The following is a 25,734-nucleotide window of genomic DNA, read 5'->3' on the forward strand; positions in this document are numbered from 1 at the left end:
AGCATAGAAGATTGCTTGCAATTTCAGGTAACTAATATGTAGATGAGTTCCCAGTGGGAACCACAATCTTTGGGTCCATGCTTCACCGATGTCTGCCCCTCATCCGTTCATGGAGACATTGGTAGACAGAGTTGGTTGATGCAGTAGAATGTGCAATGAGAGGCCCATCTTTAGAACTTCCAGATTCATCCATTACTGAAGGGATTCTCTCATCCTGGGGGTCACTCAGATTTGGTGGGATAAAGGCTGATAGAGTTGATCCCATTGGTTTCAGAAGCTCCACTGAAGGCCATGCAGTTGTGCACAGACAACCAAGTAGCAGCTTCGCATATGTCCTTCATAGAAGTGGCCCTGAGATAAGCCACTGATAAGCCTTGAGAGCGCCTGTAATTTGTAAGCCAGATAATGCAAAAAAGTCCACTAGCCAATTGGACAGAATTCATTTGGCGACAGCCTTTCGTAATGTATTCTGGATTCACAGAGGGTAGGTTGCCTGGAGATGGTTGTTGTGATGCCCTGTCTATGGCCAGGTACAAATGGCCTCCTGGAAAACAGTGTAAGAACCCATACCTTCCTGATTGTTTGTGTCTGTAGAACTTGTTCTCTTGATTGTCAGCCTGGATTAAGATTCTTTTTCCTGAGAGGAGCTGAGAAAAAGCTCTCAGAGCATTGGGAATGGCTCACAGTTCCAGATAGTTGATCTGCAGATGACATTCCACTGGGGACCACGACTGATAACTGTAATGTTGATTGATGCTCCTTAATCAGAGCCACTGTCTCTTGAGCATTGTTGCCAAACAGGTTGTCCCCTGTACAGGGCACATAAGCAAATTAATAACAAGCATTCTCTTGGAGGCTGCTCACCCACAGCCATGCAAGTCTTTGGGCCCCAGCAGAAGCATCCAGAGTCCTGGCCACAGTATCAAAAGCTTTGCATATGGAACAAATAAGATGCTTCTCACATTTCTTCACATCCTCCACTGCTCAATGGAAGTCTGCCTGCTCAGGAATTGATTATTCCATCTAGGATCTTAGCTTCTGGACACATTTGTGCAAATACTACATCATGGATCATGTAGAACTGATGAGCCACAATCCTGGCCCTCAGCATTGAACCTTGGAAGACCTTCTTCCCAAATACATCCAATACCTTCAGTTCCTTCCCTGGGGGCATGTTGGAATGATCACAAGTGTGCTTAGCATGCTTCAGTGCCGATTCCACCATCACAGAGGTCTGGGATGGCCTGCACTCTATATTTCAAGTCCAGTTTCTGGCTACTGGTGTTGCACTCACCGCGACGGTCCTGGGTCGGCATCCCCCTATCCTGCTGCTCTGCCTCCTCTCTGCTGGTGTCCGACCTTCGGCTCGTGGCAGCCTGTCTTCTGGCGCAGCACTCCCTGCTCTCCCTGCTGCCGCGGCCTCCCCACTCTCGTTGGCCCCTGGAACGCCGCCGGCTTCCGGTCATACTTGGGCCGTCACTACGCATGCACACAACAATGGCCGATATTTAAAGGGTCGTCATCAAGCCAGGCCTATATAGGCCCATTGTGTCGAGGTCCTGACGACTTGGCAATGAGTCTCTCTCCTGCGGCACCCTTGTAGTTTGTAGCCTTTGTTCCTGAGCGCTCCTCTGCCTTCCTGTACCTGTTCCTGCCTTCCTCTTCTTGTTCCTGTTTCCTGCTCCTGGTACCCTTCAGACAGATCTCTCTGGCTTGACTCTTGGATCGGACATCACTTCGCCTGCTTGCCGCCTGCCCTCGACCTTCGGACTGGACATCACTTCGTTAGCTCGCCGCCTGCCTCAGACCTTCAGACCGGACTTCATTGTGCTTGCCTGCCGCCCGCCTCGGACCTTTGGACTAGCCTTCTCCTCGGTTGCTTGCCGCCTGCCTCGGACCACTGGCTTGGACCTTGTCCCGCCTACCGGCGTCTCCGCAGGGCCCCTCCTAAGACCAGCCGGCCCCGGTACCCAAGGGCTCAACCCACGGGGTACCGAGGGCTGATAGCGGCGAAGCTCCAGCTGGCCCCTGCTCGCCTCAGGCCTCACCTCCTGGCGTTGGTGACCCACGGGGGCCAACCCTTGTGGCTTGCGTCAACCCCAACCTAGGCCAAGGGTCCACAACTGCCACCTAGGCCGCAACAACTGGAAAGCACAGTGTAGGTGTCTGATACATTCTCATATGCAGATGCTGGAGAAGTTTGTGAAGTAGGATAGCTGCAGACTCCACTGTGGGTTGAAGGAATTGAAGGAGCCCAAAGACACCTGTTCCCAGCTTTTTTTCTTTCCAAACACTTAGTCTTCACTTGGAGTTGCAGATATTCTCCAGAGAGAAAGTGTGCTGTGGCAAATCCAGAAGAGGATCAGATGGAATTCCTGTGGAATCCTTTTTGTCTCTTGACCACGGAGGAACACTTAGCCACGACCCTGTTGATGAAGAAGGGAATGCGTCAGGAAGGAACTCAGAGTGAATAGACCCCACTGCCTTACCCTCCAATTTGTGAAAGAACTTCTCTGGAGGAGACGGGTCCATCATCTCATAATAAGGACTTGGTCCCAATACTGGAAGCTCCTTCAGTAAAATATGCACTGGTGTAAGACTTGGAACAGCCCCACTATGTGGGAAAATTTCGTTTATCTTGGACAGGAAAGGTTCTGATCTCTCTCTTTGGTCTTCTGGGCGTAAGGAGGCAAAGTAATTCTTCACTAGCTCCAATAACAAGTCTCCCATTGGTTGAGGACCCACTGAGCCAGAGTTGCAGGAGAGACATTCCTTCAGAAAACCACATCAGCTCATCCTTGATCCGAACTGCCAGTAAAGCTGAAGAGGAACACAGTACTATGGCAGCATCCCCTGCCACAGAAGTGGCTGGCTCCAAGGCACTCCACACCGCTTGCACTGACAGCTCCCATCAACTAGCACCCGAGTCCATCGATGGCACCGATAGTTCCGTCTGCAATCTGACAGTAATCATGGGACTCTTAGACATACACACCAAAGCGCTCCACAGCAACACCACTGACACTGCTGTGATCTGCCATGCTGAGCATGTTGACTGCACCTTAGAATGCGAGCTCCACATCAAGGACAGGGACAGTGACCTGGTAAGCCCCAGGTCCGCATAAAACAAATGGATCCGCCCCATGCGAATCCTCTGCACCATGAATGAAGATGGCACCTGCAAAGATGAGACTAAGTAGTGAATTGGCATTGAGAAGGGTCCAATTTTGGCAGAGCGCTGTGCCGAAAGTGCTGCTATCTCTTTCTGCCACAAAGAGGACTGCTGATCTGAGGCGGTTCCAGAAGCCAGCATCTTGGGGCAGGGGAGGTTTCCCGTTCTTGCAAGATCAAGAGAAGGTGAACTTTCCCTTCATTTATTGCACCAGGAGCTTGGTGACACTTCGCTCCTCTAAGAGAACAGCTCCACTGATCAATTTTGTGCTGATACTTAGGGCTCTTACCCACCGGCACCTTCCTTAGGACCTCCATCTTCCAAGTACAGCACTACTGTGCCCTGGGGGACATCCAACCATAGCCGTTGCAGATAGAGGAGTTCTCATCTAGGCCCCAACAGCAAAAACAGATGCCGTGCATATCCCTGATGGGCATCAGCACCCAAAGTTGCAGGCCTTAAAGCTGCTTACCACAGGCTGCTTTGCCTTGGGCTTCTCCATGCTCTTTGGCATCTAACTTCTTAAATTCTCAAATCTTCCTTCAGAAGTATGCTAAGGGGGGGGGGGGCAGGAGGGCGGTCCGCCCCAGGTGACGACAAGGAGGGGTTGTTAGTGTCTGTGCGACCAATCAACCTCTTGTCATCACTCAGGAAGAAGAAATGTTCCAGCCAGGAGGAGCAGCCCAGCAGGGAGCCCAAGCCGAAGAGAACAGGCCCGGAGTGGCACACCCAGGGAGGCGGTGGGCTGGTGGCCGCCGTTGGAGCCTAACCATCCGGCGGCCCACGGCCTCTCCTGCTGCCGTACAGCTCACCGATCTTCCTGGGAGGGAGCGGGAACTGTGTGTGGGCTGGCATGAGCTCCACCACGGCCAAAGATAGCAGGAGGCCCTCAGGCCATGGTGGAGCTCATCCTGCCACAGCCTGAAGACAACAGAAGATCATGATGTGTAAGAACGTAAGTGAATAAGTGAGAGCTTGTTTGTGTGTGCATGTGTGTGTGTGCCTGGGTGATACAGGAATCGTGTGTGAGAGAGAGACGGAGGAAATGTGTGTCTGTCTCTTTCACACACACACTCACACTTAAGCTCCTTCTGTCTCTCACCAAGCGTGACAGGTATGGAGAGTGGTCTCTCACCAGGGTGACAGGTATGGGGGATTTTTAAAATCCTTATTAGTTTTAATTACTGGGTGTAATTTGATGTCTGCTGTTTTGAAATATTTTATCAATGTTTATACAATTTTTAAAAATTTGTACAGGAGCTTCTAATTGTTGAATATTATTCTGTTCATCAGCTGTTTTGAAATGTATAATTTTTAGTATGGGTTTACTATTCTGATTGTATTGTTTTGAGGAGTAGTTTCTGCTTTTCCACTGTTGCACTGCATACAGAATCTGGTTTGTCTTTTCCAGTTCAGTTTTTGTCTGCATGTGTGAGAGAGAGAGAGAGAGAAATAGAAATAGAGGAAGAGTGTGTGTGTAAGAGAGAGATGGAGGAAGCATGTTTGTGTGTGAGAGAGACAGGAAGTGTGTGAGAGGTATAGAGAATGTCTGTGTGAGTGTGTGTCTCACGCACACATGCTCCCTCTCTCACCAAGCATGTATGTGTTTGTATGAGAGAGAGGGAGCATATTGTGTGTGTGTGTGTGTATACGTGCCCCCAGTCTAAACAATCTTATGATGACAGATATGGAGAGCAGGAGATTGTTTAAATCCTTATTAGTTTTAATTATTAGGTGTTATTTGATGTGTCTGCATTTTGAAATATTTTATCGATGTTTAGGAAATTTTAAAATTATATATTGGGGGGGTGGGGGGTGTGCCAAAGAAGTATCCGCCCCAGGTGCTAAATATTTTAGGTGTGCCTCTGTCTTCCCTTTATTTTTTAGAACATAAAAGTTCTTATTAAGGAGCTGCCAAGGCAGTGGTAGAAAAATTTCAAAGCAACAAGGCAAATAGGAGCACTAGATGTCTAAAAGTAGCAAAATTCTAAGAGACAGACTGGGGCATATCTATGCAGTAACTCGGACAAAGAAAAACTAAGGAGCTCATGAGGCAGCATGCATGCACGGGAACTCCTGGGCATGCTCAGTAAAGTCTTGGCTAAGCTTTGACAGCTTTGTCTGTGTAGGTGCCACTGGATGACATCACCCCACATGTAACGGCTATTTCATGTCTGCTTATTGACGGAGAAATCAAAATAACATTTTCCCCCAAAATTTAAAAAAAAAAAAGGCTTTTTGCTTAAACTGATAGATCTACCTACTGAGGAAAAAAAGAAAACGCTGAATTATCAAACTTTGCATCCAATAGAGTTTCTCAACTCACCCAACATCAGTTGACTTCCTCCTCATAAATTAGTTCATAATCCTGGAATTGCTGTATATTGAAAACAAGAATGTCCTAGTTACAGAATCTATGTCACTTTAGCTCCAGACCAGAAGTGTGTGGTAGGGGCAAGGCTAACCCTAGAAGGCCAGTCTCTTTCCTTCTCACCTCAAAGATACTGAAGAGCTGGGGAAGGGGTACTGGGACTTCTGGCCCAGCAGAGATGGCTCCAGGCTCCAGGTTACTGCAGATTCTTCCACACCAATGATCCTAAGGAAGGGGAAGGGATGTTAGACATCAGAAGGTAGGGCGAGCTCAATGTCAGAACCAGATTTGAAATACTATCATATGGGGCGGCTGGGTTTCCAAAAGAAAACAAAAACTCTCAGAGGAACTGCTCTGCAATTCATTTCTCATTTATTTAAGATTTGTATTTTTATTCTTTTGATTGCAGAATAAAAAGGGTTTCAGCATCTACCTTGTGAATATACCAACACTGGAAGTGACTAATAGCGAACCTGCTCAAACCTATAGCACTGTGGTGTTAGATGGGCTTCTCGCTAACACTAATGTACCTTGATGTGTCTGCCTACAGATTGATGCTCATTAGACATTTGGGTTGTTCCTTCTTTCTACATTGTATAATGTATATCTTATCGTATCTCCGGAAAATAGACCAAAACAGGGTGCAGGGTTTATTTGCACTTTTTCTGGTACAAACTCATAAAGTAATTATTTATTTATTTATTTATTTAAAGAATTTATATACCGGGGTTCCTGTATAGTATACATATCACCCCGGTTTATGTTTTTCATAGGTATTTGAAGTTAAATCTGTTGAAAGAAATGGAAGCCTGCTGCTGTTTTTTGAAAGACTAAGAATATGCTGTTATTTTGTTCTCACGGCAAACATAAGATCCCGCTTCCCGCCTCAGGAGAGATCTTTTTCTATGCAGGATGTTTGAGAGAGAAGCATAGCTACAGTAACATGTACTGTAGGATTCTCAAGCAGATCCCCATAAAAGACACAGAGAGATTTACCTCTAAGTCACACCTTCCTGGATTATCCTCATTCCTCCTAGAAAAGCAAGTTTTGTTTACTGTAGACTGTGTTTTCCGTAGATCGCAGGATGAATTAGCCATCAGGTGGCACGTTGCAGAGTTGTCTCTCAAGTCAGTTAACGTTTTTTGTGCACTGAGCATGCGTGGCTCTTCCCACGTGACCAACTGTTCCAGAACTCTCTTCAGTTGATAACAAAACTAGTTGGAATCTTCATAGAGGTTGCTGTCCAGGGCGTAGGGTGGGTTTCGCATGGCTAATTCACCCTATTATCTATGGAAAACACCATTTCCGGTAAACAACATTTTTTTTTTGCTGAGTTAGCCATGCTCAATGGTGAGTCCCAAGCTGAGGGTTGCTACGGAATAAGTTCCATTTTTGTTTCTTCTGCCTCTTTTTTTTTTTTTTTTCCCCTGTTGGACAGGCAAATAAGATGAGATGGCGCACTGGAGGACTACAGTTCCTACTGCACTGTCAAATGTTGTTGCTCTTTCAAGACAGTAGTGCGATGGAAGGTATGTACTGATGACCAGGGGCCGCTTTGCATATATCTTCAATAGCAACATTATTCAAATGTGCAAGTGATCCAGCTGTCGCCCCTACCTGATGCGCTCTTATGGGGTCTGAAAGATTGAGTGATTGTGCAGCATAGCAATGCTTAATGCAGGCTGTGATCCAGTTCGAGTATATTTGCTTCGTCACTGGCACCCCTAGTCTATTAGGATTGTAGGAAATGAACAGTTATGATCCTTTCTTATGCGTTTAAGTCCATCATTTATAATAGGCTAGGGCTTGTTTGCAGTCTAGTAGGGATGTGAATCGTGTGATCGATCGTCTTAATGATCGATTTTGGCTGGGGGGGGGGGGGAATCTGATCGTCTTAGTTTTTTAGGTTAAAAAATTGTTTTTTCGGGGGAGGGGAGAAAGCGGGAAAACCGGCACACCAAAACAACCCTAAAACCCACCCCGACCCTTTAAAATAAATCCTCCACCCTCCCGAACCCCCCCAAAATGTTTTAAATTACCTGGGGTCCAGTGGGGGGGGGGGGGGGGTCCCGGCGCGATCTCCCGCTCTCTGGCCACGGCTGCGTTAAGAGAAATGGCGCCGGTGGCCCTTTGCCCTTACCATATGACAGGGCAAAGGTAGCGCTGGCGCCATTTTGAATATTGGCAAATCGGCCCGAGTGCAGAAGGTCGCTCCCGGACCCCCGCTGGACTTACAGCAAGTCTTGTGGGGGTCAGGAGGCCCCCCCCCCAAGCTGGCCAAAAGTCCCTGGGGGTCCAGCGGGGGTCTGGGAGCGATCTCCTGCACTCGTGATGTCAGGTCACAGGAACCAAAATGGCGCCGTGCTACCTTTGCCCTGTCATATGATAAGGGCAAAGGGCCACCGGCGCCATTTCTCTTAACGCAGCCGTGGCCCAAGAGTGGGAGATCGCGCCGGGACCCCCCCACTGGACCCCAGGTAATTTAAAACATTTTGGGGGGTTCGGGAGGGTGGGGGATTTCTTTTAAAGGGTCGGGGTGGGTTTTAGGGTTGTTTTGGTGTGCCGGTTTTCCCGCCCTCCCCCCTCCCCCGATTTTTGACGATAAATCGGGGGAATTGTTATTGTATCGCGGCTCTAACGATTTTTGACGATTTAAAATATATCTGACGATTGTTTCAAATCGTCAAAAAACGATTCACATCCCTACAATCTAGGCTGTGGAGAAGTTTTTCCCTTTCATGCTTTTGTGGTTTTGGGAAGAACGTCAGAGGTGAGATGCTCTGATTCAAATGGAATGGCGATACTATTTTCAGTAAGAACTTTGGGTGGGGTCGAAGGAATACCTTGTTATGGAAGAACTAGAGATAAGGTGGAAAATGCACTAGAGCCTAGATCTCACTTATTCTTCTAGCGAAGGTCACCGCTACTAAGAATATCATTTTCCACGTGAGGAATTTTAAGCCAATTCCAATGGCTCAAAGGAGTTTTCATTAGGAATGCAATGACTATATTGACATTCCATGGCACGGGAATCGTTTCACCAGGGGTCATAGGTGAAGAAGTCCCCTCATAAAGTGGGAGATTAGTGGAGATTGGAGCTCCATTCTCCTAATGATGGTGCGCTGCTATGGCACTTAGGTGTACTCTAACTGAAGTGGTTGGAGTCCCGTATCAGACAGGTGGTGTAGATACGAGATCAAATGCCGGGGCTCACACATAAAAGGATCTAAAGCATGCTGTATGCACCATTAAGGAAAGACTAAAGAGGTTAGGACTTTTCAGCTTGGAGAAGAGACGGCTGAGGGGGGGATATGATAGAGGTGTTTAAAATCATGAGAGGTCTAGAACGGGTAGATGTGAATCGGTTATTTACTCTTTTGGATAATAGAAAGACTAGGGGGCACTCCATGAAGTTAGCATGTGGCACATTTAAAACTAATCGGAGAAAGTTCTTTTTCACTCAACGCACAATTAAGCTCTGGAATTCATTGCCAGAGGATGTGGTTAGTGCAGTTAGTATAGCTGTGTTTAAAAAAGGATTGGATAAGTTCTTGGAGAAGTCCATTAACGGCTATTAATCAAGTTGACTTGGAAAATAGCCACTGCTATTACTAGCAACGGTAACATGGAATAGACTTAGTTTTTGGGTACTTACCAGGTTCTTAATACCTGGATTGGCCACTATTGGAAACAGGATGCTGGGCTTGATGGACCCTTGGTCTGACCCAGTATGGCATGTTCTTATGACACCACTTGAAACTGTAATTCCTTCTGGGTGATGGTTTTCTTGTTGAGAGAAGGACATTTTGAATTGGGTCTGGAAGGTTCCAGTCCCCTAAGGTTGCATGTTCAACATCCATGCAGTCAGGTTCAGAGCTGAATGCAAGGGATGAAGGAGACATCCTTCTTCCCGTGCTAACAGATATGGGTTGTTCCCAAGGTGTTGTGGAGGGGAGTTTGAGTACTGTACAAGTTATGTACACCATGGCTGTCTGGGCCAGGCAGGAGCTGTTAGAATCATCTTGGCTTGACCTTGCATGCATTTTTGCACCTTTTTGGGAATTAGTGGTATCAGGGGAAACATGTAAAGCCAGTCCTCTGCTCCTTGACAACAAGAACACATCAGGCACTTCCCGGTGAGGATCGGAACGAATTGAACAGAACCAACAAACCTTTCTGTTCTGCTCCATGGCAAATAGGTCTATCCAGGGTTGACCCCCAATGTCAAAATAGGGCATCTGCCACTGTCTGCGCTAGAGACTCTTCATGTGGGCGGACTACTCAGCTGAGGTGATCTGCTTCCATGTTCACAATGCCTGGCAAGTACGTGACTTGTAGACTAACATTGGCACTGTATACCCATTCCCATATTTTCAAGGCCTCCTTGCAGAGGATCCAAAACCCTGTCCTTCCTTGTTTGTTCTCCTAGAACATGGCTACTTGGTGTTCTATGTGGATCATCAGGGTTGTCCTTGTAAGGTGTTCGAATATGCTGAGGGCATTTTGCATGGCCATGAGTTCCAGTAGATTTATGGACCACATTTGTTCATTGTGATTCCAAAGACCCTGCTTCTTCTACTGGAGAAGGTGAGCTCCCCAACCTTTCGTGGAAGCATCCATTGTTAGGACCAGCTGGTTGCAGCCACCATTTTATCTCCTGAAAACACTGACTGCATCAGGCACACTTTTGTCGACAACAGTTGAAAAAATTGGCACCATTGGCTTTTTAGCCCTCACTGCAAACGACTCATATGTTGTCTTGTTAATGGAACTACATGGATAGCAGCTGCCATGTGTCCTAGTAGAATGAGTACATGTTGAACTGGCGTCCTTCTGCATCATAGAAATCTGCTTGCCAAGAAGCAAAATTTGAGTTCGCTTGTGAGGGAACATTTTTGGACCTGATTGAGTCTATTTGTGCTCCTGTGAACTGGATTCATTGTGATAGGCGGAGCATTGATTTTTCATGTTTTATAAGAAATACCAAGGTTTCCAGGCAATGTATCATCATTTCAGTGTGAGATCGAAGTGTCCATTCATCCAGTGTTATTATTAACCAGTCATCCAGATATGGAAATAGGAGAAATGAAGTTGTGCCACAGACACTGCTAAGCATTTCATGAAGACTCTCTGGGCAGATGAGAGTCCAAAGGGGAAGACTTTGTACTGGTAGTGTAGCTGTCCAACCCGGAAACAAAGGTAACAACAAAAGGAGGGGTGGCTTGGGATGTGTGCATATGATTCCTTCAGGTCGAGAGAGCACATCCAGTCATTGGGTTGGATGAAGGGCAATATGGTGCCCAGAGATGTTATCTTGAATTTCTCTCAATGAAAATGCTGGTTCGATGACCTGTGGTCTAGGATGGTGCGAAGATTCTCTGTTGTCTTGGGGATGAGGAAATAATGGGAGTAATACCTCTTGCTGTAATCTTGGGGTGGTACCTCCTGTATTGCACTGTGGCTGAGCAATTTCTGTGCCTCTTGAGTCAGGAGAGGCAGATGGTCTGGATTTATGGACGGGAGTGCCGAATGAAGCAATGTGTGTTGGCAGGAAAAATTGAGGTGATTACTGTTACGGAGCATGCCCTTCAGGCCTTGTTAGGAGTGCGGAGGCGAGGTCCCATCTCGAAGGAGGATGTGAGCCCTTGGATCACGGCACGGCTCAGGGAGGAGCCCCAAGACACACCATGAGAGGTGAGCAGATACAAGCGCGGGTGGAGCAGGAGCAAGGCTGGACTGAAGACAAGGCAAGGAATATCCGGAATGGGAACAAGGCAGGCTCAGCCCTCCACTGGACCTACACGCATCAATGAGACCCAGCAATGCAATGCTGGTCTCAAGAGTAGCCCTCTGGCCACTCAATAGCCCTTCTGGGCCCAACGTTTGGGAACAACGAGTGCGTGAGGTCAGACGGAGGCTGAGGGCAGGAACATGAAGACTCAGACGAAGACTCAGGTTACTGGGAGGATACATCGAAGACTTGGGTACTCAGAGACTCGAAGGACTCGGACAAGAACTCAGGATACTCAGAAGACTCGGACAAGGATTCAGGATACTCAGAAGACTCGGACAAAGATTCAGGTTGCTCGGTGTTGCGTCCGTCGGTCGCAGATGGCTGCGACCGCTCTGCCTTACCTCTTTTCTTCCCTTTTCCTCCTCTTTGGGCAAGATGGCTGCCTCCGGTGCCGAGGGCCTCGGCGTCTCCAGTCTAGCATGGGCGTTCCAGTCCGCCATGCTCACTCCCGTGGCCTCCTAGGGTGCGCGCGCGCGCACCTCTCCTATGCTCAAATACACGTCATGGCAGGTAACCTCGGGGGCATCCCCACCACATGACATCAATACCTCTGGGTATTTCAAGCCTCTGCTTCGCTACCACCATTGAGTTAGCAAGGACAGCTCCAAGCTGCACGCTTAGACGCCACTCTACACTCCAAGGGTCTCGCTCCTTCTGAAGCTCAAGACACCCGCTGCTCAGGGGTCTCTCACTTCCATCTCTCTTCAGGGCCTTAGTAATTGAGACAACTGCTCCTAGGGGGTCTCTCTCTCTCTCTTATTCTACAGGACCTCTGGACTATCAGGTACTCGCTCCTCGAGGGCCTACCATCATCTCTACCAGGAAGACGCCTACACTCCTGTGAGTACCTTTACGATCCGGTGCTTCAATTCTACCCACCAGGCTCGGTGCTGCCCACACCGCGGGTCCCCGCCTCTCTATAACATCTGGGTGGGAATCTACTTCTGAGACTGTTGAACGTATTGGCACCTCGCGGACCTTAGTGCCTTATCTTCCTGCTTCATACCATCTACCTACAGCAGTACAATAAAGCCTTCCATTCTATCTGTGTCTGCTATCTGAGTTTAGCCTATCACTGTGTTCCCCACAGGGCTCTTCCCATGGGCGGAGTCATCTTCACAGCGACCAAGGGTCCACAATGCCACAAACACAACATTCGGATGTTTCAGGCAAGGATTCAGGAGTCAGGCGAATGTATTGGGTGAGAACTGCATCGCAGCGTGCCCTACACAGCCGCCCATGGCCGGTCGCAGACCACGCTGAACGCGAAGCAGACTCCAGTCGAGGAAGTGGAATTTGAGACTGGAACATGACAAAGATTCAGTAGAGGCCTGCATAAGGGCATGGCCTACACAGCCACACTGAAGCGGAGCAGGTTCTGGCAGAGTCTTAGGCATGGACGGATGCAGGAACAAGGGACTCCGAAGACCGGGACAGGATTCAAGACTCAGGATTCTCAGAAGCAAGGTATTAAAAACAGGAGTTTTCCAGAGGCTTGCGCTGCAGACGAGAAGAAGGCCTTGTACCACGAGATGCCTTACACAGCCCCCCATGGGCTGGTCACGGACCACGACGGTGGCATGCCAGGAAAGGTGGACAGACGAGGGACCTGGGAACTGGACGAAAAGCTGAAGATGAGACGGACGAAGTCAAGACAGGAACATCAGACATCAGGAACATGGAACATGGCACCACAGGACACAGGACATCAGGAGAACTGGACATCATGAACATCAGGAGACAGGCGACAAGGGAGCTCAGACGAGGAATGAGACCAGGAACATCAAGGAGAAGAAGTTCAGGAATACGAAGAACAAGGAACAAAGATCCATCAAGGCACAGGAAGACCATGGAGGACCTGGATCTGAAGAGGACCACAGATGCTGTGAAGACTGGATCTGAAGGCCCTGAGGAATAGAAGCAAGGCCCTTTTATAGGGCTGATCCAGCGAAGACTGATGATGTCATCGTTGAGGGCCGCGGGGCTTTTCCTGCCGCTGGCCCTTTAAATATCAAAGAAAGGCATGTGCCCGCGCCTATGGTGAAGCCAGGAAGGAGCAGTCATCAGTGGCGTCCCTGCTGCATGGAAGGCCAATAGGACAGTGGCGGTGGCAGCCCTGCCACGAAGAGAGGAAGCAGGCAGCAGCAGTGGCTCCATGCCGCGAAGAAGGGACTCCCTGCGGCGGCACTAGGACCACAGGGGAGCCGGGAACGCCGTGGCATGGCCTGCTGCGAGGGACGGCGTCAGCAGCCTGGCTGGCTGCGGAAGGTAGGGGACTGCCCGCGGCTGTCGCGGGCGGGATCCTAACAATAACCCTGTTCAAATTATCTTGAGGACCCATTGGTCCGTGATGATATCTGTCCAGGCCTGTTGGAAATTTTGCATCCTTCCCCCAACTGGTATCTGTGCTGATGAAATGATTCAAGACCCTGCTGAGATTTTGTGGAAGGTTGTGACTGCAGCTTTGGTGCATGCCGAGCTGCAGGGTATCCTCTTTGTTGAGGGGATTGTGATTGTTTTCAGCTGTGTTGGTAATAAGGCTGACTATAAAGCTAGTAGGATTGGAACTGTTTATGGCAGTAGTATGGGCATTTATATTGAGAAAATAAACATAGATTGCTATTCCCCAGTTCGCTTTGTGTCAACAGAGATTGAACCATCACATTTTGCTCTTTGATCTGAGCAACTATTTCTCTTAATTTTTCTCTGAATAAGGATGGGAGATCAGCAAGCTTTTCATGGACATCTTCCCTGATGCCGCTTGCTCATAACCAGGCCATCCATCTTGCACCGATAGATGCCACAGAAGTTCTTGCTGTCGAATCAAATACTTCATAGCATGAGCGAAGGAGATGTCGAAGACCTTCCTTTAGCTCATGAAGCAGATAGGGTGTAACTTGTTTACCCGAGTCTGAGCAGATATACGGTTTTAGCTTTTGTACACAGTCATACAAGTATTGCACCTTATAGCACCGGTGTTGTTCTATTCTTGCAGCTAACAGGATTCCCTAGAAGACTTTTTTGCTGAAATCATCTAGCAGCTTGTGGTCTCTACCTGGTGGTGCATTGGGGTGCAGTCTTGTCTTTTTTGCCTTCTTCATTACAGACTCAATACTACCAAGCTGTGTGGTAGTTGCAACACTCCACATCCAGGGGACTTCTTCAGTTTGAATTTTAAGTCAACCTTCCTAGCTGCTGTGGATACTGAGAAGGGCGTTTCCCATTTTTCAGGAGCATTGTATCGAGCACTTCTTGGGATGGTAGAATTGAAGTTTCCACAGGAATGATGAAACCATAGAGTCCAATGACCTCTGCTTGAGGATTTGACTCTTTTCTTACCTCCAATTTAAGAGCAGAGCCCAACTTTCAACAGACGTGGAGTATGTTAGAAACATAGAAACATAGAAATGACGGCAGAAGATGACCAAACGGCCCGTCTAGTCTGCCCAACAAGCTACGCACTTTATCCTTTTTTTTTTCCCTTTTTCTCTCTCCCACCTGTTACTATTGGCTTCCAGTACTCTCCAGCCCTAATTCTCCTCCACCCCACCACCAATTTAGAGAGCAACGCCGTATCTGCATCCAAGTGACATCCAGCTCAATTAGGGGTAGCAACCGCTGTAACAAGCAGGCCACACCCTTGCCCCATACTCTTACCCACCCCTGTTTTTATTTTTTTGTTTATTTATTTATTGTGGAGATAGCAGCCCTCCATCCTTCCGCTCCGTGAAGGTGGAACACTAACTACTGGCCACTGGCATCCCGCTCCGTGAATGCCTCTGTGGCTACTGCCGCTCCGTGCAGTGTTTGAATGTCTCCACTTTATTCACGCCCTCTAGACTTGATGGATCCACAGTGTTTATCCCACGCCCCTTTGAAGTCGTTCACAGTTTTAGTTAGGTCATCCGGGGGCGAAGTGTGTTCCGGTAGTTCTTCTGGGGGACCAGATGGTATTCCTGTGGAACTGCTTGAGGATTCCCCTGGGGAATTATCTGATGGAAGAAATGGCAGCAGGGAGCCAGATGATGAATACTCCCTTAGTGGGCTTTGAGGGGGAGGCAATTCCTCAGGTAAGGGCAAGATATGGCTTCCTGAAGAAGAAAGAGGAGGGAGCAGTGGTGCTCTTGGCATCACTTTTTCTGTTGGTGGAAGAATGGAAAATGCCAGCAAGAAAGATGGAGGTGGTAATTGCGGGAAAAGGTTCTAGAAAACCCCCCTTACGACCTTTATAATAATCCCATTATGATCTCTGTAATCTGTTCTACTGCTTGATGCGATCTGTGTCCGGGTGATAATGGAAGAGCATCATCTTCTGGGACTAAAATATGGTCCGGATTCAAACTTGGCTACAGTGAGATAGGGTAACTGAGCTGATAGGATCTGGGGTTTGAAGGCAGAAGCACTACTGCCACATCATGGCTGCCAACATTGGTCAGGAAACAGTGGCAGGTAAGAGAGAAGCCGAACCATAAGATGAATAGGCAGCCAAAGGTAGTTTGGGCAGAGGAATGGCCACCTTCAATATATCATGTGACAACCTTCTTTCTGGAGATGTGACTTGTCGATGTCTATCCGAGTGTGAAGAACTGGTCTAAGATGGTGGACTAGTGGAGCGGGTCTCTGATACTTCCCGGCTTCCTTGTTTTGATTTGTGCCATACCGCATCATGTGGTAACTTTTTCATTGTTTTATGTGCCTTTGATTTCTTGTGTGGTGCCTTGTGCACTGTTTCGATGGTCTACATGATTTCCATGCTTTGTGCCTCAACTTGAATGCAGCTGTGCATCGTAGCCGAGAATGCGCCGTGTGCCTTGTCTGTTCCGTGTGTCTTGTGTGCTCCATATGTCATTGTTCAAGGTTTGCTGTGTGCATGAGTTCTTGATAAGGCCATGTGCCGATGGTGCGCCATGTGCCAATAATGTGCCATGTGCAGACGATGCACTATAGTTTTTGCTTTGAAGCTTGTTTCTTTTTAAATGTTCCGTGCTTGACAAAGGGCGCGTCATCAACGCTTCTGTCGCTGGTGGCATAGTAGTTGGCCCCTTAGACTCTACATGATGCTTTTTTGCCTGGAAGTCTATTCACACTCTTGGGACGGTTTGACTCTTTTCCCCATTAGTGCTGCAGCTACTGCCTGATGATGAACTTACCTGCTAGCTGATTGGATTCAACTTGGAGGCAAACTCTCTTGTCAGCTTTCTGGCGTTGAACCCTTGGGGACATGCGGCCGCTATCCCGACATTTTGCCTGGTTGTGATGCAGGCCTAGGCATAAGTAGCAATATGTGTTGCCATCCATGATGGACATTATGTGTCCACAGGTACAATATCTGAATCCTGCAGTCGGATGGGAAGCCTTAGCACTGAAAAGTGCTGTTTTTTTCCCTTGAAAAACGAGAGTTCGAAGAACCGAAGAGAGACAGAATCTCCTGTGTGCATGTGAAGTGCAGGTGAAAAGAGTCTGAGGAGAGTTCAGGAATGGTCGATCACGCGGAAAGACCCGCGCATGCTCAGTGTACAAAAAACTTTAACTGACTTGAGAAACAATTCTGCACCGTGCCGCCTAATGACATCACCCATTGAGCATGGCAAATTCAGCCTGAGTATTGACAGAAAAATCAGTTTATACTGAAAATAGCTTTCCTTTACAGGCTCAAGAACATCTTGTTTCTAGAAGAGGTAGCCTGGAACATATAGCAGCAATGCAGGGCAAAGAGATAAGATTTTTTCTGCTCTCATAAATCCTTTTGGTTCTAAAAGCACAATCAAATGCTGCTGTTTAAACCTGAATTTTGAGCACTCCATTTACCACTGGAAAGAACCCAATTTAACAGCTTCTAAAGAAGGCTTTTGGAGCATTGTGTGCACACTAGTCTAAACATTGGTCAGAGTTCAACATGGGTGATACAATTTCTGTTCCTTAGAAGCAACTAAGGGTAACATCCTGCTACAGGTCATAGGGAACAGGTGAGTCTGCCTCAGGGGTTTTTGTTTTTTAAGTTAATTTTTCAAAATGTTTCATACTGAGGAGCTGTCAGAATGCAGCTGAAGTAGATCGAACCCAGGACTAGGGCTGGCTCAGTGGCAACACAGAAGACCTGGGTGGTATTCCCAAGCAAGATTTCTGCACCTACCTCGGGGAAGGAATCTCAGCTGTTGTACAACAGCAACATCTAGTGGCCAAAGGCAGGGTGCATGTGCACCAGACTGCGGTACAACTCTTGCTGCAGTGACTGGCAAATACAAACAGGGGGAAAGTCCTTGGCTTTAGGATGCTGGATCCCAGTAGGGGACAGTTCCACTCGAGCTGGGGGGAAACTGTCAGACCAACAAGAAAAGAAAATATATCTGTACAGGACAAGCTCATATGATTGCAGCCAGCTATTCCCTCTGGAACCAGTCATCTGTAGTGAAATGCCATGTGACAGATCACACAAAGAACAAGGATTTGATAAACCAAGATATTTCCAAATGAGTCAGTGCTCTAGTCAGGCACAAGCTCCAAGTACTACAGCCTTGAGGTAAATATTTTTATAAATATATTTTCACTGCAGTCATCTACTGTTTTTCCAAAAGGTGAAATTACTGTTCACTCCCAAAACTAGTAAATGTTCTTTGCTGATTCTGTAGTAACATCAGGACCCATAATTACTTGCCAGGTTCTTGTGACTTGGATTGGCCACTGTTGGAAACAGGATGCTGGGCTTGTTGGACCCTTGGTCTGACCCAGTATGGCATGTTCTTATGTTCTTATGCACAGGTTTAAAGCAAATAATGCATGACTCACTCATGCTTCATATATCCAGAGGGGCAGCTCTTTGCTGGCCTCATACAGACCAGGGGGCCCCAACTGTTCAAGTGAAGAGCTACAGAGAACATTTCAAGACACTGAGGGGTCGTTTTTGACGCGCACGTCCAACCCCCCTGAATCTAATAGCGCCCTCAACATGCAAATGTACGTTGATGGCCCTATTAGTCATTCCCACACGATTCAGTAAGTAAAATGTGCAGCCAAGCCGCACATTTTACTTTCAGAAATTAGCGCCGACCAAAAAGTAGGCACTAATTTCTGCCGGCGCCAGGGAAGTGCACAGAAAAGCAGTAAAAACTGCTTTTCTGTGCACCCTCCGACTTAATATCATGGCGATATTAAGTCGGAGGTCCCGAAGGGTAAAAAAAGTGAAAAAAAAATTCGAAGTAGGCCCGCGGCTCATGGCTTGAAAACCGGACGCTGAATTTTGCCGGCGTCCGGTTTCCGAGCCTGTGGCTGACAGCGGGCTCAAGAACCGACGATGGCAAAATTGAACGTTGGCTGTCAAACCCGCTGACAGCCGCCGCTCCTGTCCCTAAAGAGGCGCTAGGGACACGCTAGTGTCCCTAACGCCTCTTTTTACCTGTTTCTACCGCCGGACCTAATTTGCATACTGTTTCGCGCGCACAGGAGAGTGGCCTGTGCACGTGCTGGGAGAGTGGGCATTCGCCCGCTCTCCCGCAGACTTTACTGTATCGGCCCGTGAGAGAGCTGGAGCGCCCCCGCCCCCCTTTGAGGTGAGTCAGGAAACTCAGACTCAATCCCCAGCAGCGGTGGGGGGAGGAAGGGAGCGTGTCTGTCCCTTTAGATGCCTTGAAATACTAAGCAAGGCAGGAGGCAGTGGCGGGGGCATATAGTAAGTGTCAATAATCATACCTGGGAACTTGTCATTTCCTGTCACCCTGAGATTGTCGGTGGGGGGTAGCAGCATGCACACAAACTTTCTCTCAATAGCACACTCACATGTTCACTCACACACATACATGCACTTTCTCACATACACACATACACACACACTTCTCTCCCTCTATTATACAAATGCACTCACACACAATCACCCTCACTTCTCTCCTTCCACACATACATATACTCACACATGCACACTCACTTCTCTCCTTCCACACATACATACTCACACACATGCACTCACCGCTCTCCCTTTTTCACACACACACACACACACACACACACACACACATTCTCTCCCTTTATCACACATATGCACTCACACACATGCACTCACTGCTCTCCCTTTTTCACACACAAACACACACACATTCTCTCCCTTTATCATACACATGCACTCACTTCTCTCCTTCTTCCACACACATACATACACTCACACACTTGCACTCACTGCTCTCCCTCTATCATACACATGCACTCACACATGCATACTCACTTCTCTCCTTCCATACACATACATGCACTCACCGCTCTCCTTTTTTCACACACAAACACACACACACCCACTTCTCTCCATCATATGCATACATGCACTCTCACACACACAGCTTTTCCACTGTTTCTGCTTCCGCTAGTGGGGCCTGGAAAACCCTGCCAGCCTTTCTGCTGCCGCCAATACTGCAGGTTAAAAAAAATAAATAACAAGCCTGGTTCTCCATCAGGAAGGCAAAGGATGGTGGGTCGGAAAACTAAGTTCCGTGGGCCATAGTTTGGGGACCCATCTTATAGACTAACAGATTTGGGGTCAGATGCTTCATAGAATATGAAAGAGTGTGGTGCCCGAGTCTGACGTTTTAATCTGAGCCTTATTAAAAACAGCAGTGTAGTGTAAGGGCGGAAGGATTTCAAGACACTATGGATTTATGGAGCTGAAACATGATGTCTCTCATTCATGCAAACAGCCTTCTTCTTTCTGTTAGATCTGTCCCTGGCAAGCTCTTCAAAAATGAAACTGAGCTACAGGGAAAGAAATCAGCTAAAAATATACTGGAAGTCATTGCAGTCCTTTTTAGTTCCTGTAGCATTATTTACCTAATTTTCACAAACCCTTGAGAGTACTGAGAGTAAGTAGAGACTGTACAGCAAGACAGTGAGAAAGGAGGCAGAGAGCATGTGTTCACAGGGCCGAGAAGAGGCTCTGAAACAGGGATGAGAAAATCAAACCTGGGAAAGAAAGTCTTCCAGACAGAAATCTTACCCAGTCACCACAGTCAAGTAAATCATTTTCAGACACTCCCCAATGACTGTTATATATAGCACACGGATTTCACCGGGTGGGTGTTCAGAGAAGTGTAAAGAATTATAAAGAGACAGTAAAGATCTGAGAGATGAGATAGTGAACAGAGAGAAAAACTACCCTAATCCATCTATCCAGTTTTGTCCTGTGGCCTTCCTCTCTGGTTATCTACCTCTTGCAGTAGATAGTATATAAGTTCCCAGACTTAACCCAATTCCAGTTTTCCTCACCCCATTTCTTTTAACTTGACCTCTCTATTTGCCAACTGACTTTGGATTTTCAGGACAGGTTGATCCAGTCCTGGTTTTACCCCGTTGCATGCAGGGAATTGTAGTTCTCATTTACCTATGCATTTCTTCAGAAAAGCAAGACTGTGAGTTCCTGCATACAACGGGATAAAACCAGGTCTGGATCGACCTGTCCTGAAAATCCGAGGCTAGCTGGCAACTCTGCTCTCAGTCCTGTTCCTAACACTGATGTCTGTATCTGTCCCAAGCAGGTTTAAGTCCTGTTACAGGCAGGCCTTGCCATCTTCCTCTTTGGTTCGTACTTCATCCAACACCCAGGCCCCCTCCTATGTCTTACCAACAAGCTTGGTGATAATCCACACCATCATCAAAACGAGGAAGACTGGGGTCCTTGATGCTAAGGTTCTGGGTTTTAATGCAGGTTTCCCCAGTCTTCTTGTTAGCATTGCCTACCCTCTGGCTTTTGCCCTCTTTAACCCCCTAATGTTGCATGTGACTGAGCACTCAAGCCCCGTCTCTCATTTCTTCTACCTTTTACCCCATCATCAGTCTCCAGACTGTGATAATAACTCAGTTACAGAAACATAGAAGATGTCAGTAAATAAGAAGCATTTGTGCCTGCCCAAGTCTTCTTAAATCTGAGGTCTTCTCCCTCTCTTCCCTTTGGGTTCATCCCATGCATGCTCGGATTCTGCCTCTTTCGGCTCTGCTTGCAAACGTCCATCTCCTGCTCACGGATAAAATGTCTTCTCACGTTGCTTTTGAGTCTCCCTCCAGTTCCATGTGATGACCTTTTCATTCTCTGATCTTTACAGAAGCCTGCTAGATATTTACATGCTTGTATCCTATCTCCTCTCTTGCAGAGCACATCTTTAGCTCCTCCCGTCTCTCTGTGTATGATTTATAATGCAGTTCCTCCTTTCAGTTATCTCCATATTGTGAATGGTCTCCAGAACTGAACACGGTTCCCAAAGTGGGGTCTCACCTGACCTGTAACAAGGTCACATGACTTCCCTCTTTCCACTAGCAATACCTCTCTTTATGCACCCAAGTATACTAATGGCTTGCTCTACTGCTTTCTGGCACTGATTGGACTCCTTGGTTTTCTTTTCTTTGATGGATCATTGTCCAGTACATTGTTTTCTTCATGGTTGCATAAAGAGAGTGCACCCAGTAGTAACAGCCAAGGAAGGCTCTGGCTAGGGAGGAAGGGGCAGGCCGGGATACTGCTCTGAAAGCAGACAGCACCTGCCTTCCCTGAACTGACAGCGCTTGGACAGTGCCTGGGCTGCCTCCCCAGGCTCCTGTTGCATAAGCACCTTGTTTGGTAACAGTCACCTCACTGTAGTATGCAGCCTGACTGACTGGCAAGACCAGTCCTGTAGAGCCCTGCAAAATTAGCAAGAGGTAATGGCTCCTCCTCTGGGGGGAGATTAGCAGCCCTGCTGGCTGTGCACGGCTCGCGCTCCCAGTACAAGACTGTTTGTTTTTGTGTAAGGCTTGCTCCTTGTTTTCAACCTTGGGCAGGAGTGAATGTGTGTGTACAGTGCCATTACGCAAGAGCAGTCACTTAAGCATGAAATACCAACATAGCAAACCCATGACTAGCTGTAATCTCGCTAGCCGGAGGGGAGAAACTGCAGCATGATGCAAAAGCAGAAAACAGAAACTCTTCCAGTTCAGCTGCTTTCAGGGAGCAAGTGTAGCATCTTTAGGGTTTTGGTAAAGGAACAGTTCAAAGAAAAAAAAAAAGAGAAAGTGCAAGTGACCAAGCCGGAGCCTTGCTGCTCTCCTCCCGTCCTCCCCACCCTCTCGGGGGTGACAGAACACATTCTGCCAGCCATGGGCTTGCATCTACCCCAACAGCGGAAAGGTCTCCTGACCTCATCTTAAGGCAGCCCCACATTTCACAGCTTCTGGCACTCGGCACGTAGGGATTTCTTTTCTACAGGAAATATGTTTCTCTTTCCATTGGAAAACATATACTTTCTCCTGCTTTTCAGACTCACTTTGTTAGTGAGAGAAGGAGGGCTGCAGCTGGATAAGAGCCTATATTTTTTTTTATTTTTTTTTACAGAAAATGTAATCCTCCCTGTCTGGCCAGGGTGCAAATGGTTTTGTAACCCCAGTGGGATCTGAAACCTGTCACATTGTACAAGTTCCGACTTTCAGCCCAAAAAGTGAGGAAGAGAAGATCCTCAGCTCACAGCTCAGACCTTACTTAATCTTAAGGTAAAAGAGGCTGAGAGCAGCAGGCTGCAGCAGCTTCCTGCAGGGCAGGTTCTAGCTGCAGTGAGTCACAGGTCCTAGAAGATGGCTCAGGGCCTTCACTTTAAGATCTATTGTGCCCAAGCCGAGCTGAGAAATGAAGAGGGGTTCTTTTTTATTCCTACAGCTGCGGCTTAAAAATAACAAGTTCCCTGCAAACTTTAATGAGCCTACTTTCCAGAAATGTCCGCAAGTGCCACATAGATCCCCAAAACGAATACCCCTGTCAGGATCCTCTTGGAACCTGTGACATGCTCTGAAAATCTGGTGTGCATAGGATGCCCAGCACAAAAAGCGTTAGGGACACACAGACACACTGCCATATCAAAATCCAAAAGTGGGTGAAAAATCTTCTCTCAAATATTCCTGCACAATATGGTAAACACCTGTTTGCATGGTAAAAATAAGACAGAAATTTCAGAGTTTGAGCAGGGGGGTGTGTGAGAAAAGCAATAGTCAAGGGAAGAAGGAGCTGAATCTCTATCAAAGGCCTGTTTGCAGCAGCCCTAGCTGCAGAGCTGGGCATTGTCTTATATCAGGTGCTCCTGCTTACAATAAGATCCTGAAGGGATATTTAGGGCAGGGCTTGGCTTGACTCCCCTGCCATGTAGGATCAGTGAGCCATTAACTATTTTATTTGCTGACCCTCGACATTGCTTTTTAATGGTATCATATCACCTTTGTAAAGTGCTCAAAGAGATTTAAAGCACATTAGTCATTTTTAATCTTTACCGGAAATATCTTCAAAATCCTCAGGTTCCCCTGTCTACTCGAAGTGTACCATCTCTTATCCCTGGGATCTGCGGGGCACTTGTGGCCCATAGTGGCCACTGTCGGAGGCAGGATGCTGGGCTCCATGGACTTTGGTCTAACCCAGCGCGGCACTTCTTATCTTCTCATGTAGTCATGGCGGCTCCTTGTGCTTAAACTCACACAGGTATTGTACAGTGCTGTGGTGCACTGGAGACACCAAACACAGAGTTAGTAATAATCTGAAAGGCAGAAAATAAATAAATAGCATTAGTATGTTGCCAGTATCGGTGCAGGCAAACTGATTTAATTTGTTCAGTGGACTAGGAGGACCTGCAAATAATAGGTGGCTCTTTCTCACAATAAAACTTTTATGGCATTACAATCTCTGGCAGCGGAAAGGCGGATATAGTAAGGAACTCGGAAAGGCAGATGGCAGAGCAGAGAAGGTCAGGAAGCAGAGACATTTTTGGTTGTTTCATGTCTTGCTCTTTGAGAAACTGCATGGATAACCGTACATAGAGAGCGAGTGCAGAGGAGAAGGATTTCAGCGTTCACTAGCTCAGAGGCCGTCTGTTCCCTTTCACATTCCAGAGGTGCAGCGGCAAAGAAAAATCTGCAGCGCAGCAGGTATGGCTTGAATTAAAAGAAAAAGTGACTTGCAGAAATAAGTGATAATACAACTGCAAGTCATTTCACTTCTCTCCAACCGAAAATACTGAGAATCCGGGAACCGAAATGAGAATTGGGTTCTTTAAAGTCAGAACTTCGCTCTTGTGTCACTTAGCAGAATCAGAGCCAGATTTCATTAGTTTTCTCTGGATAATTCTACCAATAACAACAAAACACTTTCTGCGTAACATCCTAAGACTGCTGCATACTCGTAAACTCTGTTACAGGGCTAATTCAGGCCAGGAATCAGGCAGAGCAACTGCTTCCGCTGCCAAATGCTGCTGCTAGATTTCTACCAGGGGCTGCCTGCCTCCCAGCCACTTGCCTAAAATGGCTCCGTCGTGACCCCGTGGCAGCAGCAGCAACTTAGAAAAAATTCAGTGCGGGGCTTGCACTCCAGACCTTGCCTGTTACATGGGTTTCCATAGCAACAGGAGAGGAACCAGGCCCTGCACTGAATCTCTCCTGGGTTGCTCCTGCTGTTGCCGCTGTCACTTCAGGAGAGGGGACAGGAAGGGGGCACGTATTACTCCCCCTCTTCCTCCCCTCCCCTGCTGATGCCTATGGGCCCCAGCAATGGAAATCCGGCCCTAGGCTAAGCACTGCTCCAAGCTGCAGGTGAGGGAGGATGGGCAGGGCGATATTAAAGGCCAGGAGGCATGACCTTGATGTGGTCAGGGAATCTCCTGCTGATGGCCACGGGAGGTGGTGGGGCTGCATAGAAGCGACTACACATGAGCTAAGTTCTGCCACCGTTATAGTGTCTGCGGCAGTGTGGCAGCATAGACAGCAGGGCTCCAGAAAAATATCTGATACAGCAGATTTGCTTACCTGTAGCAGGTATTCTCCGAGCACAGCAGATGTCAGTCCTCACAATTGGTGAAGACTGACATCGGATGGAGCCTGGCCTGGAACTCTTATGTCCGGGTTTTTCAAATTTTGGTTGTGCTCTCCTGGGCATGTGCTGGCTAGCATGATATCACACGTTCACGGGGAGGTTCTTCAGTCTGCTTTTCTAGCTTAAACTTGGAGAAGGCAACTCCAAGAGGAGGCGGGTGAGTACCCTGATGACTATCATCCTGCTGTCTTCGGAGAACACCTATTATAGATAAGCAAGTCTGCTTTCTCCAAGGACAAGCAGGATGACAGCCCTCACATGTGGGGAATCTCTGGTCACAGATTGCCCCGAACAAAAAATGAGAAAACCAAAACAGTACCAACAGGCACAACACAAATTCTTTTTGGGGGCAACAGGTTTTATATATATATATATATATATATTTGTATTTTTTAAATGGCAGTCTGGAACAAAAACAGCGGTCTGTAGGAGGGACTGGGTTGCATTCTACACTTCACAGAGATTCTGCAGTGTAGCCTGGCCAAACCTCCTGTCGCCTTGTAACCCTCAGGAGTCCCTGTCCAAACAATAATGCATTGTGAATGAG

At 47.6% G+C, this 25,734-nt stretch overlaps 1 long non-coding RNA gene across 1 annotated transcript in view; it reads right to left on the reverse strand.

Moving 5' to 3' along the window:
* LOC115089596 overlaps nucleotides 1–23,856 on the reverse strand; it is a 131,554-nt gene extending 107,698 nt beyond the window's left edge. The window contains exons 1-3 of the long non-coding RNA XR_003856186.1: nucleotides 23,600–23,856; nucleotides 5,667–5,768; nucleotides 5,499–5,549 (exon numbers count right to left, since the gene is read on the reverse strand). This is a non-coding gene — a long non-coding RNA (uncharacterized LOC115089596). The remainder of the gene's footprint in view (nucleotides 1–5,498; nucleotides 5,550–5,666; nucleotides 5,769–23,599) is intronic.
* Nucleotides 23,857–25,734: the final 1,878 nt, after the last annotated feature.

Source organism: Rhinatrema bivittatum, chromosome 4 (genome assembly GCF_901001135.1).
Source record: "Rhinatrema bivittatum chromosome 4, aRhiBiv1.1, whole genome shotgun sequence".
Taxonomy (NCBI): Eukaryota; Metazoa; Chordata; class Amphibia; order Gymnophiona; family Rhinatrematidae; genus Rhinatrema; species Rhinatrema bivittatum.